Genomic DNA, 10,007 nt, shown 5'->3' with positions numbered 1-10,007 from the left:
TAGTTCTTTAAGGGATTTTTGTGTTTCCTCTTTAAGAGCTTCTAGCTCTTTACCTGTGTTCTCCCGTAATTCTTTGAGGGTGCTATTTATGTCTTTCTTAAGGTCCTGTATCATCATCATGATACGTAATTTTATATCTGAATCTTTCGTTTCTGGTGTAATGGTGTGTCCAGGACTTGCTATGGTGGGAGAATTGGGTTCTGATGATGGCAAGTGACCTTGGTTTGTGTTGTTTATTTTCTTATGCTGCCCCCCCGCCCCCCAGCATTTGGTTAACTCTAGTGCTACCTGCCCTTGCTAAATCTGACTGGAGCCTGTCCTTCCTGTGACCCTGGTTGTGTCAGAACTCCTCAGAATCAAGCTGACTTTGTGATCCTGTGATTCTGGGATCCTGGGATCCTGGGCTTGTTAAATCACCTGGGAGTGTGGCTTTCTCTGTGAGTTGTGGGATTGGCTTCAGAGCTTGTGCCCAAGGTCTGCTCAGAACACTAACCTAGACGGACCTGAAGGAACCGGAGTCAATGGGCTGGCGGAGTTCCTGTATGCCTGTTCCTGCTGGACCCAGTTACTCCCAGTGTTGGGACAGATGTTTGTTCCTGCTCACCTCTGATCCTGGGTGTGTCAGAGTGCCTGGGAGTGGAGCTTCCTCTGGGTGTTGCCAGTTTTTCTTCTTTATTTGTTTTTGACACAGGGTCTCTTACTTTGGACTGGTCTGGACTTTGCCAAGCAGGCTGGGCTGTATACACAGCAGGCTCCAGGGACCCTTGTTTCCCTTCTCCCATTGCTGGGGTTACAGTGTTCCTGGGTTCTGGGTCTGGATCTTGGGTCCTCATGCTTGTAAGGTAAGCGCTTTGCCAAACAAGCCGTCTCTCCAGCTCCACTATCCTTCTTTACAGAGCCTTTCCCCAATTGTTTCTAACTTAGAGTAAGATTAATGGTTTATTTAAAAATGACTAGGACTTAGCATTTTATTTGTGGCACATGTTGTTTGTGATTCTGTATTGTACAACTCACTGGCTTGTTACTAACACAAAAAGCAGTAATCTGGGAGAGAACCAGAGAAAACTTCCTTAGTAAAGATTCTAATATTAACCCCCCAAATTTAAAAACAGAAAAAAGGCAATCCTTAGGATATGAGCAAGGCCAAAAGTCTTTTCTGAGTTAGATGAAATGTACATTCTTCTCCTTATGTAGGCATTGATGAAGAGATGTCAAACATTTTTATTTTCAGGTGTTAAGTTTTTTTTATTTTTCATTTTTTTGAGATAAGATATCACTCTATAGCTCAGGCTGGTGTCAAACTCAGGGCCATCCTGTTTCAGCCTCTTGAGTATTGGGATAATACATGTGAGTTTGGTTTTTATCTATAAATTCTTTTTCAGGTATATAATTGTAGCTTCAAATAATTTTTTCAAATATTTTGTTAAATTAAAGCAATATTGTTCTTTTTATTGAAAATAGATTTTTTCCATACAGTATATTATGATTACAGTTTCTTCTCCCCCAATTTCTTCCAGATCTTGGAGAGATGGCTCAGTGATTAAGGGCTCTGGCTGTATCAACCAAAGAGTACACATGGAGGGGCCCATGGCTACAGTTGTATATGTTGCAGGGGCTAGCCTTGCTGGGCATTAATGGGAGGAGAGGCTCTTGGTCCTGTGAAGGCTCGATGTCCCAGTGTAGGGGAATGCCAGGGCGGGGAGGTTGGAGTGGGTGGGTGGTTGGGGAAGCACCGTCATAGAAGCAGGGGGAAGAGGCATGGGATAGAGGATTGGGGGGGGGGAACTGGGAAAGAGGATAACATTTGAAATGTAAACAAAGAAAATACCCAAAAAAAAAAAAAAAAAAAAAAAAAAAGAGCTCTGGCTGTTCTTCTAGAGGACTCATTAATTCTCAGCACCCACATGAGCTTACAAGCACGTATAACTCCAGTCACAGGAGATTCATCATCCTTTGCTGGCCTCTGAGGGTACTGTGGGCCCAAGGTCCAGAGTCACACAGGCAGGCAATATATGCATAAAAAATAAATAAACATTTAAAATAGTGATGTTTAGTTTATAAGGGAAAAAAATTAAAGATAAACAGCCTGCTGTAAAACTGTCTCTGATAGTGACAAGCCTGTGCTTGGGTAGAAAGCCCTTGACTAAATTAGGAAGCCTGTGAAATGTGGGACTCTGTTCCCTTGCCCCTGAATAAAGCTTTTGGATTCACAGGAGACTACAAGTATCTTTTAGTTTAAAATACCCTGAAGTTATGGGTGAAAATCCAGGATGCCTCCATTTTCTTGGACTCTGTTTGAGCCAGTTCCTTTGCCTACTAGACGTCCCATTTTCTCCTCACCTGATCATTTTGTTGATCTTCAACTTCTCTGGGCATTCGGGGGTTATTTGTTAAATTTCTCTTTGAGTAATCTGACTGGGTTCAGTTGTTTGTTAGGTCAAAGGGTTATGCTGTTTTATTTGATTTGATTTGATTTATTTTTGTGGTGCTGGAAATGAAACCCAGAGCCTTGTGCATGTTACTCAAGTATTCTACCCCTGCGTTAACCTAGTCTCTGACACATTCTTTAAAAAAACATTGTCCCTTCATTTGTAAGTTAATTTCTTTTTACTTTTTTTTTGTTTTTTGTTTTTTTGAGACAGGGTTTCTCAGTTTAGCCCTGACTGTCCTGGAACTCACTCTATAGACTAGGCTGGCCTCAAACTCAGAAATCTGCCTGCCTCTGCCTCCCAAGTGCTGGGATTAATGTAAGTTAATTTCTTTAGTTAGTTTTCTAAGTAGTGGACTCTATATGTTCGTGAGTATAACCCATTGTATTTTTCACACATTGTAGCAGTTCTTCATCTTGTAACATGAATGCTTGACCTTCTTTTCACATAACCACTGGTGTTGTTGGAAGCAATACTATGTTTTGAATAAAAGCATGGCTAGTTATTCTTCTCTTGATGTATATTGATTTGTCCAGGAGACGCTAATATTTGTTATATAACTCCAATGTTGAGAGGATAAACCCGTGGTCACAGAAGCAAAATTGAAAGTAATGTTTCTGAAATTCATTGATTTCAGCTTGTCAGTCTCATCCGCAATGATAAAAAGATGCTCCAGGAAGAATGCTGATTCGGACTAATGATTGAATTGGAAGGCGGCACTGGGCAGGGAAGCCTCAACTTTATATCATTATATTATCCTCAATAGCAGTCACACACAGACAGGAACACCCACTAGGTACCTCTGCCAACAAACTTATGAGCTCATCTGAATTAATCTTTGTAAAATCCCACAAGCCATCAATACTTGGACACTATGCCAAGTAATCCACAGGAGGACATATGGCTTCATTATAATTAGAAGAGACACTGGGAACATCACTTATATTACAAGATCATAAAGAAGCCTCAGTTCACTCTGCTATGGCTGAAAATTTTAAACAGAGAATGAATAAAATGTTCTATATTGGAACTCTTCATCATGCTTTAGCATGGCTTACATAGCTCAAAATTAAAGTCATCAAGACATCACTGATTACTCAATGAAAGAAAAAACAAAGTGGACAGGCCCCATGCTGCTGTAAAACAGGCCATGATAGTGCCAAGCCTGTGCTATGGGAGAAGCCAGAGTTTGCAGAGCAAGAATTCAGAGTCTCCTTAATGCATCATCCATGATGTCTCAGATTCAACCAAAAGCTACAGGGCAGGAGGGCTGGGAGTGGTAGGGCACACCTGTATTGCTAGCACTTGGAAGCACAGGTGGAGGATCTCAAGTATGAGGCTAGCCTCAGATGCATACGGAGACCCCATCTGTAACAAACAAACAACAACAAATCCCTTGGAATAAATAATGACACAAATTTTATTGACCATAAAGATACAAGGAAGTTGACCCACGCCAGGAAAAAGACTATCCTGGGGATGACCACATTTTCCATGTAGCAAAGACAGGTCTCCAAGCAGAAATTGTTGCTATGCTCAAAGACACCAAGGAAAATAGTTTTCTTTCTAATATTTTCATGTTTTAAACATTTAGTTTTAAAGAGCATAGAAACAATGGGGTTCACTGTGATAGTTCACGAATGCTCTCTCTCTCTCTCTCTCTCTCTCTCTCTCTCTCTCTCTCACACACACACACACACACACACACACACACACTTTGCTCTTATTATCCCCCAGTGAAGAAATAGAAACTACAAAGTGACAAAATGGAAACTTTAGAACTGACAAATATATCTGAAAGGATCTAATGAATAGGTTTAAAGGTAGATTGGAGATGACAGAAGTAAGATTTAGGGAACTTTAAGGTAGCTCAATTGAAATTATCCAATCTAAAAGACAAAGAAAAAAAGAGAAAAATGAACACCGTCTTAGTAACCTGTAAATTAGGAATAAATGAATGGAGAAAGACACAGCATATAAAGGATAAGCATATGAGGGCTGAGTAAATTATACAATAGCAGATAAAACACTTAGACAAAAATTACCACAAGACACAAAGGAAACCCCATTGTGTTAGATAGATAAAGTACAGCTGGGGGTGTTAGCATATTCCTGTGTGCTTCAGCAGTCAGGAGGCTGAGGCAGATGGATCTTGAGTTTGGGACCAGCCTGGACTACATAGCAAGACTCTAGAAATAACCCCTTTCAAAACAACAACAACAACAACAACAACAACAACAACAACAACAACTGTCTTAGTCAGGGTTTCTATTCCTGATGTGGCATCTATTCATGATGCACAAACATGACCAAGAAGCAAGTTGGGGAGGAAAGGGTTTATTTACCTTACACTTCCACATTGCTGTTGATCACCAGAGGAAGTCAGGACTGGAACTCAAGCAGGTCAGGAAGCAGGAGCTGACACAGGCCATGGAGGGATGTTCCTTACAGCCTTGCTTTCCCTGGCTTGCTCAGCCTGCCCTCTTGTAGAACCCAAGACTTCCAGCCCAGGGATGGCACCACCCATAAGGGGCCCTACCCCCTTGTTCACTGAATGAGAAAATGCCCCACAGCTGGATCTCATGGAGGCACTTCCTCAACTGAAAGTCCCTTCTCTGTGATAACTACAGCCTGTGTCAAGTTGACACACAAAACCAGCCAGTACAACAACCCAAAACAAAATAAAACAACAACTCCAAAACCAACCCACCATAGCCACCAGTTCTAGAAACCTAAGCAAGCAAACAAATGGAGGTTGGTATGTAGAGGAGTCATGGCAGTAACAAATGCATACCTGATAATGGAGCATTAGAGTACATGAAGCAAAGCAACTGAGTTATTTCAGAACTTTCCATATCCTCCGTGGCTTGTTAAATGGTAAAAGTCAGAATCTGATGTACTCAGAGATAAACCTTACAAAATGACCCTGAATACAGGAGATTAGGATGTGGCAATTCGTGGGGCAGGTCTGGAGCATGGATCTGGGGACAGGAAACCAGAGAAGCATGCCTGATTTGGGACTGTTTCAGAACACAGAGTGCTTTCTGTGACATGGAGCAGGAAGATGGAAAGCAAAGGATAAACAAGGGTGAGGCAGCCTCACTAGGGCCTCAAGCTCAGTAGGGCAGCACAGAGGAAGCTGAGAGTTCCTGAGTCCTTTAGAGCCACAGAGACATGTTAAGATCCACATAAGGGGAACTGTCTTGAGCTCATTGTTACAGGAGACAAATTCCTGAACAGGACACAAATAGCTCAGGCACTAAGATCAACAGTTAATAAATGAGACTTCATGAAACTGAAAATCTTTTGTAAGGATAAGGACACCATCAATAGGACAAAATGACAGTATACAGAATGGGAAAAGATCTTTGCCATCTTTACATCTAACAGAGGACTAATATCTAAAATTTATAAAGAACTCAAGAACTTGGACACCAACAAACCAAGTAACCCAGTGGAAAAATGGGATACAGAAATAAACAGAATTCTCAACAGAGGAATCTTGAATGGCTAAGAAGCACTTAAAAGAAATGTTCAATGTCCTTAGTCATCAGGGAAATGCAAATCAAAACAGCTCTGAGATTCTATCTTACACCTGTCAGAATGGTCAAGATCAAAATCTCAAGTGGTAGTACATGCTGGCGAGGATGTGCGGTAAGGGGAACACTCTTCTATTGCTGGTGGGAGTGCAAACTTACATAACTACATTCGAAATTGGTTTGGGTGTTTCTCAGAAATTTGAGAATAGTTCTACCCCAAGACTCAGCTATGCTACTCTGGGCATATACCCAAATGATGCTCCACCATCTCACAAAGACACTTGCTCAACTATGTTTGTAGTAACTTTATTTGTAATAGCCAGAAACCAGAAACAACCTAGCTGTTCCTCAACTGAAGAATGGATAAAGAAAATGTGATACATCTACACAATGGAATACAATTCAGGTATTAAAAACAAAGACATCATGGAATTTGCTGGCAAATGGATGGAACTTGTGAATATCATCCTGAGTGATGTAACCCAGAGCTTGAGTGGTATGTACTCGCTTATAAGTGGACATTAGTCATGAAGTACGGGATGACCAAACCACAATCTACAGACCAAAAGAAACTTGGGTAATAATGAGGGGCCCCAGGAGGATGTGTGAATCTCACTTAGAAGGGGAAACAAAATAGTCTCTGGAGGTGAATGGAGAGAGGAAATTTGGTGGGGGAGGTGTTGAGAAGGGAAACAGAGTTGGCAATTAGTTTTGTGTGTGTGTATGCGTGTGTGTGTGTGTGTGTGTGTGTGTGTGTGTGAGAGAGAGAGAGAGAGAGAGAGAGAGAGAGAGAGAGAGACAGAGACAGAGACAGAGAAAGAGAGACAGAGAGAGAGACAGACAGAGAGAGAGGGAGAATGGGAGATGGCTGGGAGTGAGAATGGAAATCTGTGGGGGGTATCTCTGGAGGCTTGGGATGGGGAAGACTATGGGAAGCCTGTGAGGTGACCCAAGCTGAGATTTCCACCAGTGGGGAATATAGACACTGAAGTGACCACCTCTGTAGCCAGGCAAAACTTCCAGAGGAGGGAGGGGGACATTAACCCACCCACAGAATCTTCAACCCAAAATTTATCATGCTTACAAGATGCCTAGGGATAAAGATGTAGCAGAGACTGAGGCAACCAATGGCTGCACCAACTTCTATTCCATAGAAGAGAGCCAATGCCTGACACTATTAATGATACTCTGCTATGCCTAGCATGACTGTCTCCTGAGAGGCTGCATCCAGCAAAGGATGGAAACAGATCCAGAGATCCTCAGCCAAACATCAGGCAGAGCTCATCAGGCAGAGTCTTGTGGAAGAGTAGGGGATAGAATTGAGTGAGCCAGAGGGATCAAGGACAGCACAAGAGTCAACTAACCTGTGCCCATAGGGGCTCACAGAGGCTAAACCACCAACCAAAAAACATGCAGGGGCTGGACCTAGGACTCACCACATTTGTAGTAGATGTGCAGCTTGGTCTTCATGTGGGTCCCCTAACATTGGAGCAAGGCTGTCTTTGACTCTGTTGCCTGCCATTTTCCCTTTCCCTTCCTGGACTGTCTAGTTGGGACTCAGTGGGAGAGGATGTGCCTAGTCCTGCTAAGACTAGATATCCCAGGGTCAAGTGGTATCTAAGGGCGGGGGGTGCTTCCTCTTCTCTGAGGAGAAGGGGAGGGAGTAATGGGAGAGGTATTTGTACGGGCAGGACTGGGAGATGAGGGAAAGGGACAGCTGAGATCGGGATGTAAATAGAATAAAAAATAAATAAATTATTCAACAACAACAACAACAACAACAACAAAAAGAGTGCTGAGAGGATTGGCAGGTTACAGATGGCCTAGGTCTCATGGAAGAAGATTCGTGTACGTTCAAGACCACTATAGAGCAAAAGTTCAAAGTGAACACACTGTATATCAAACACCAGAACATGGTGTCCAATACTAGGGGGGATGAGCTTCTAGTGATTACAGATAATTACCTGTAGACCATTTAACCTCCTTTAGTTATCAGGGATTTAATTGAATCCCTAGGGAAAGTATGACATCTTCAGAGGAGAAGAGGAGACAGAAGGGAGTGGAAGGATTTGAATTAATGGGGTTTATTAATAAAGTGTTCTAAATCAAAGCTGACTGGATTGACATTAAGCAATGAGACTAAGAGATTGAAAGCACATCTCATAACTGAACATTAAAATGTTTAAAGGAAGGTGAACAAGACATATTTGTACAGTTTAACCAATCATCCAGCTAGAGAGATGGGCATGCCTAATCCTTGAGAGATTTGAGGCCCCAGGGAAGGCCTGGGGGTGGGGGAGCACCTTCTCAGAAGCAAGGGGGAGGGGGAATGGGATGGGGGGGTAATGGCTGGAACGCAAATAAATAAAATAATTAAACAACAGAGATGGGCAAGGCTAGTGTTTCAGAATCCCCCATTTATCAATCACCCCCTTTCCACTCTGCTCTTCCTCCCAGTAAGCACTATGTTGTTATTGTCTTACTAATTCATACTTTGAAGATATTATTTTGTTATTAACTTTAACCACCTGCTGTCAGAGTAATCATGGCATGATGAGTCTTGTGAAGGCCCACGCTCACACAGACACAGTTTTCTAACGTTAATCTTCAGAGGTGGCTTTGCTGGGTTATGAGGTGTATGAATTTTCTCCTTCACGAAATAAAGGCTTTGTTTTCCAAGTGTTCCTACCGATTTTCATGTCTGGCAGTAGTGTATGACTAAATCCATTGTTTTACACCCTTGGCAACTCACCTTTTTTTTTGTGTGTGTATGTATTTGTCAAACTTTATTTATTTATTTACAGCATTTTTTCCGTCTTGATTTTCAGATGCTGACTTACCTTTCCATTCTCTGAGAAAATAACAGACATGCTCCAAGTCCCGCCACTGCTCCTGCATGCCTCTGGACTCTGCCTTTTCTATTGTTATGGAGGAACTGTTTGTACTCTTAGCTGAGGTCAGACATCTCACTTGTGTGGATTCCACCTTGTAATATCAAGTCAAGGTTATTGCTCCACTAATTCTTCCTTTTTGCTTCTGCATTACCACTCTTCTTCCCCTCCTCTCTTCCTGTCTGTCTTTTGATTTTTTATTAGATATTTTCTTTATTTACATTTCAAATGTTATCCCCTTTCCCGGTTTCCCCTTTGCAAACCCCCTATCCCATCTCCCTTCCCCTGCTTCTATGAAGATGCTCCCCCCACTCCTCCCTTACCACCATAGCATTCTCCTATGCTGGGGCATCAAGCCTCCACAGGACCAAGGGCCTCCCCTCCCATTGATGCCAGATAAAACAATCCTTTGCTACATATGCAGCTGGAGCCATGGGTTCCTCCATGTGTACTCTTTGGTTGGTGGTTTAGTCTGTTGGAGCTTTGGGGAGTCTGGTTGGTTGATATTGTTGTTCTTCCTATGGGGTTGCAACCCCCTTCAGCTCCTTTAGTTCTTCCCCTATCTCCTCCATTGGGGTCCCCATGCTTAGTCTGATGGTTGGCTAAGTGCATCCGCATCTGTACTGGTCAGGCTCTGGTAGAGCTTCTCAGGGAACAGCTGTATTATGCTCCTGTCAGCAAGCTTGTTAGCATCAGCAATAGTGTCTGGGTTTGGTGTCTGCAGATGGAATGGATCCCTAGGTGGGGCAGGCTTTGGATGGTCATTCTTTCAGTCTCTGCTCCACTCTTGACAGGAAATGCAAGGACAAAGAGTGGAGCAGAGACTGAAGGAAAGGCCTACCACTCTCCTCTCTACTGGGCATTCTTGCTGGCATCAGGCACGCATGTATTCTTCCCAACTTAAAACACAGTAAATACCAGTTACTAGGACTACTAACAAGTTCCAAGTTCTCAACTCATGTCTAAAATTTGCCTCCCACTTTTTCTCAGTGTTCAGTTCAGCATTCCTTGCCATTCTTTCATTAGAATCACTTTTGTTACAGTTGTCAGTGATTGCAGCATTTCCAGACCCCAAAGGCACTTCCCAGTTGTTGTTACTGTTTTTTGTTTTTGTTTGTTTTTTTGTTTTTTTGTTTTTTTTTTTTTTT

This window comes from Mastomys coucha, unplaced genomic scaffold, assembly GCF_008632895.1.
Source record: "Mastomys coucha isolate ucsf_1 unplaced genomic scaffold, UCSF_Mcou_1 pScaffold6, whole genome shotgun sequence".
Lineage (NCBI taxonomy): Eukaryota > Metazoa > Chordata > Mammalia > Rodentia > Muridae > Mastomys > Mastomys coucha.
This window is presented reverse-complemented; position numbering follows the sequence as displayed.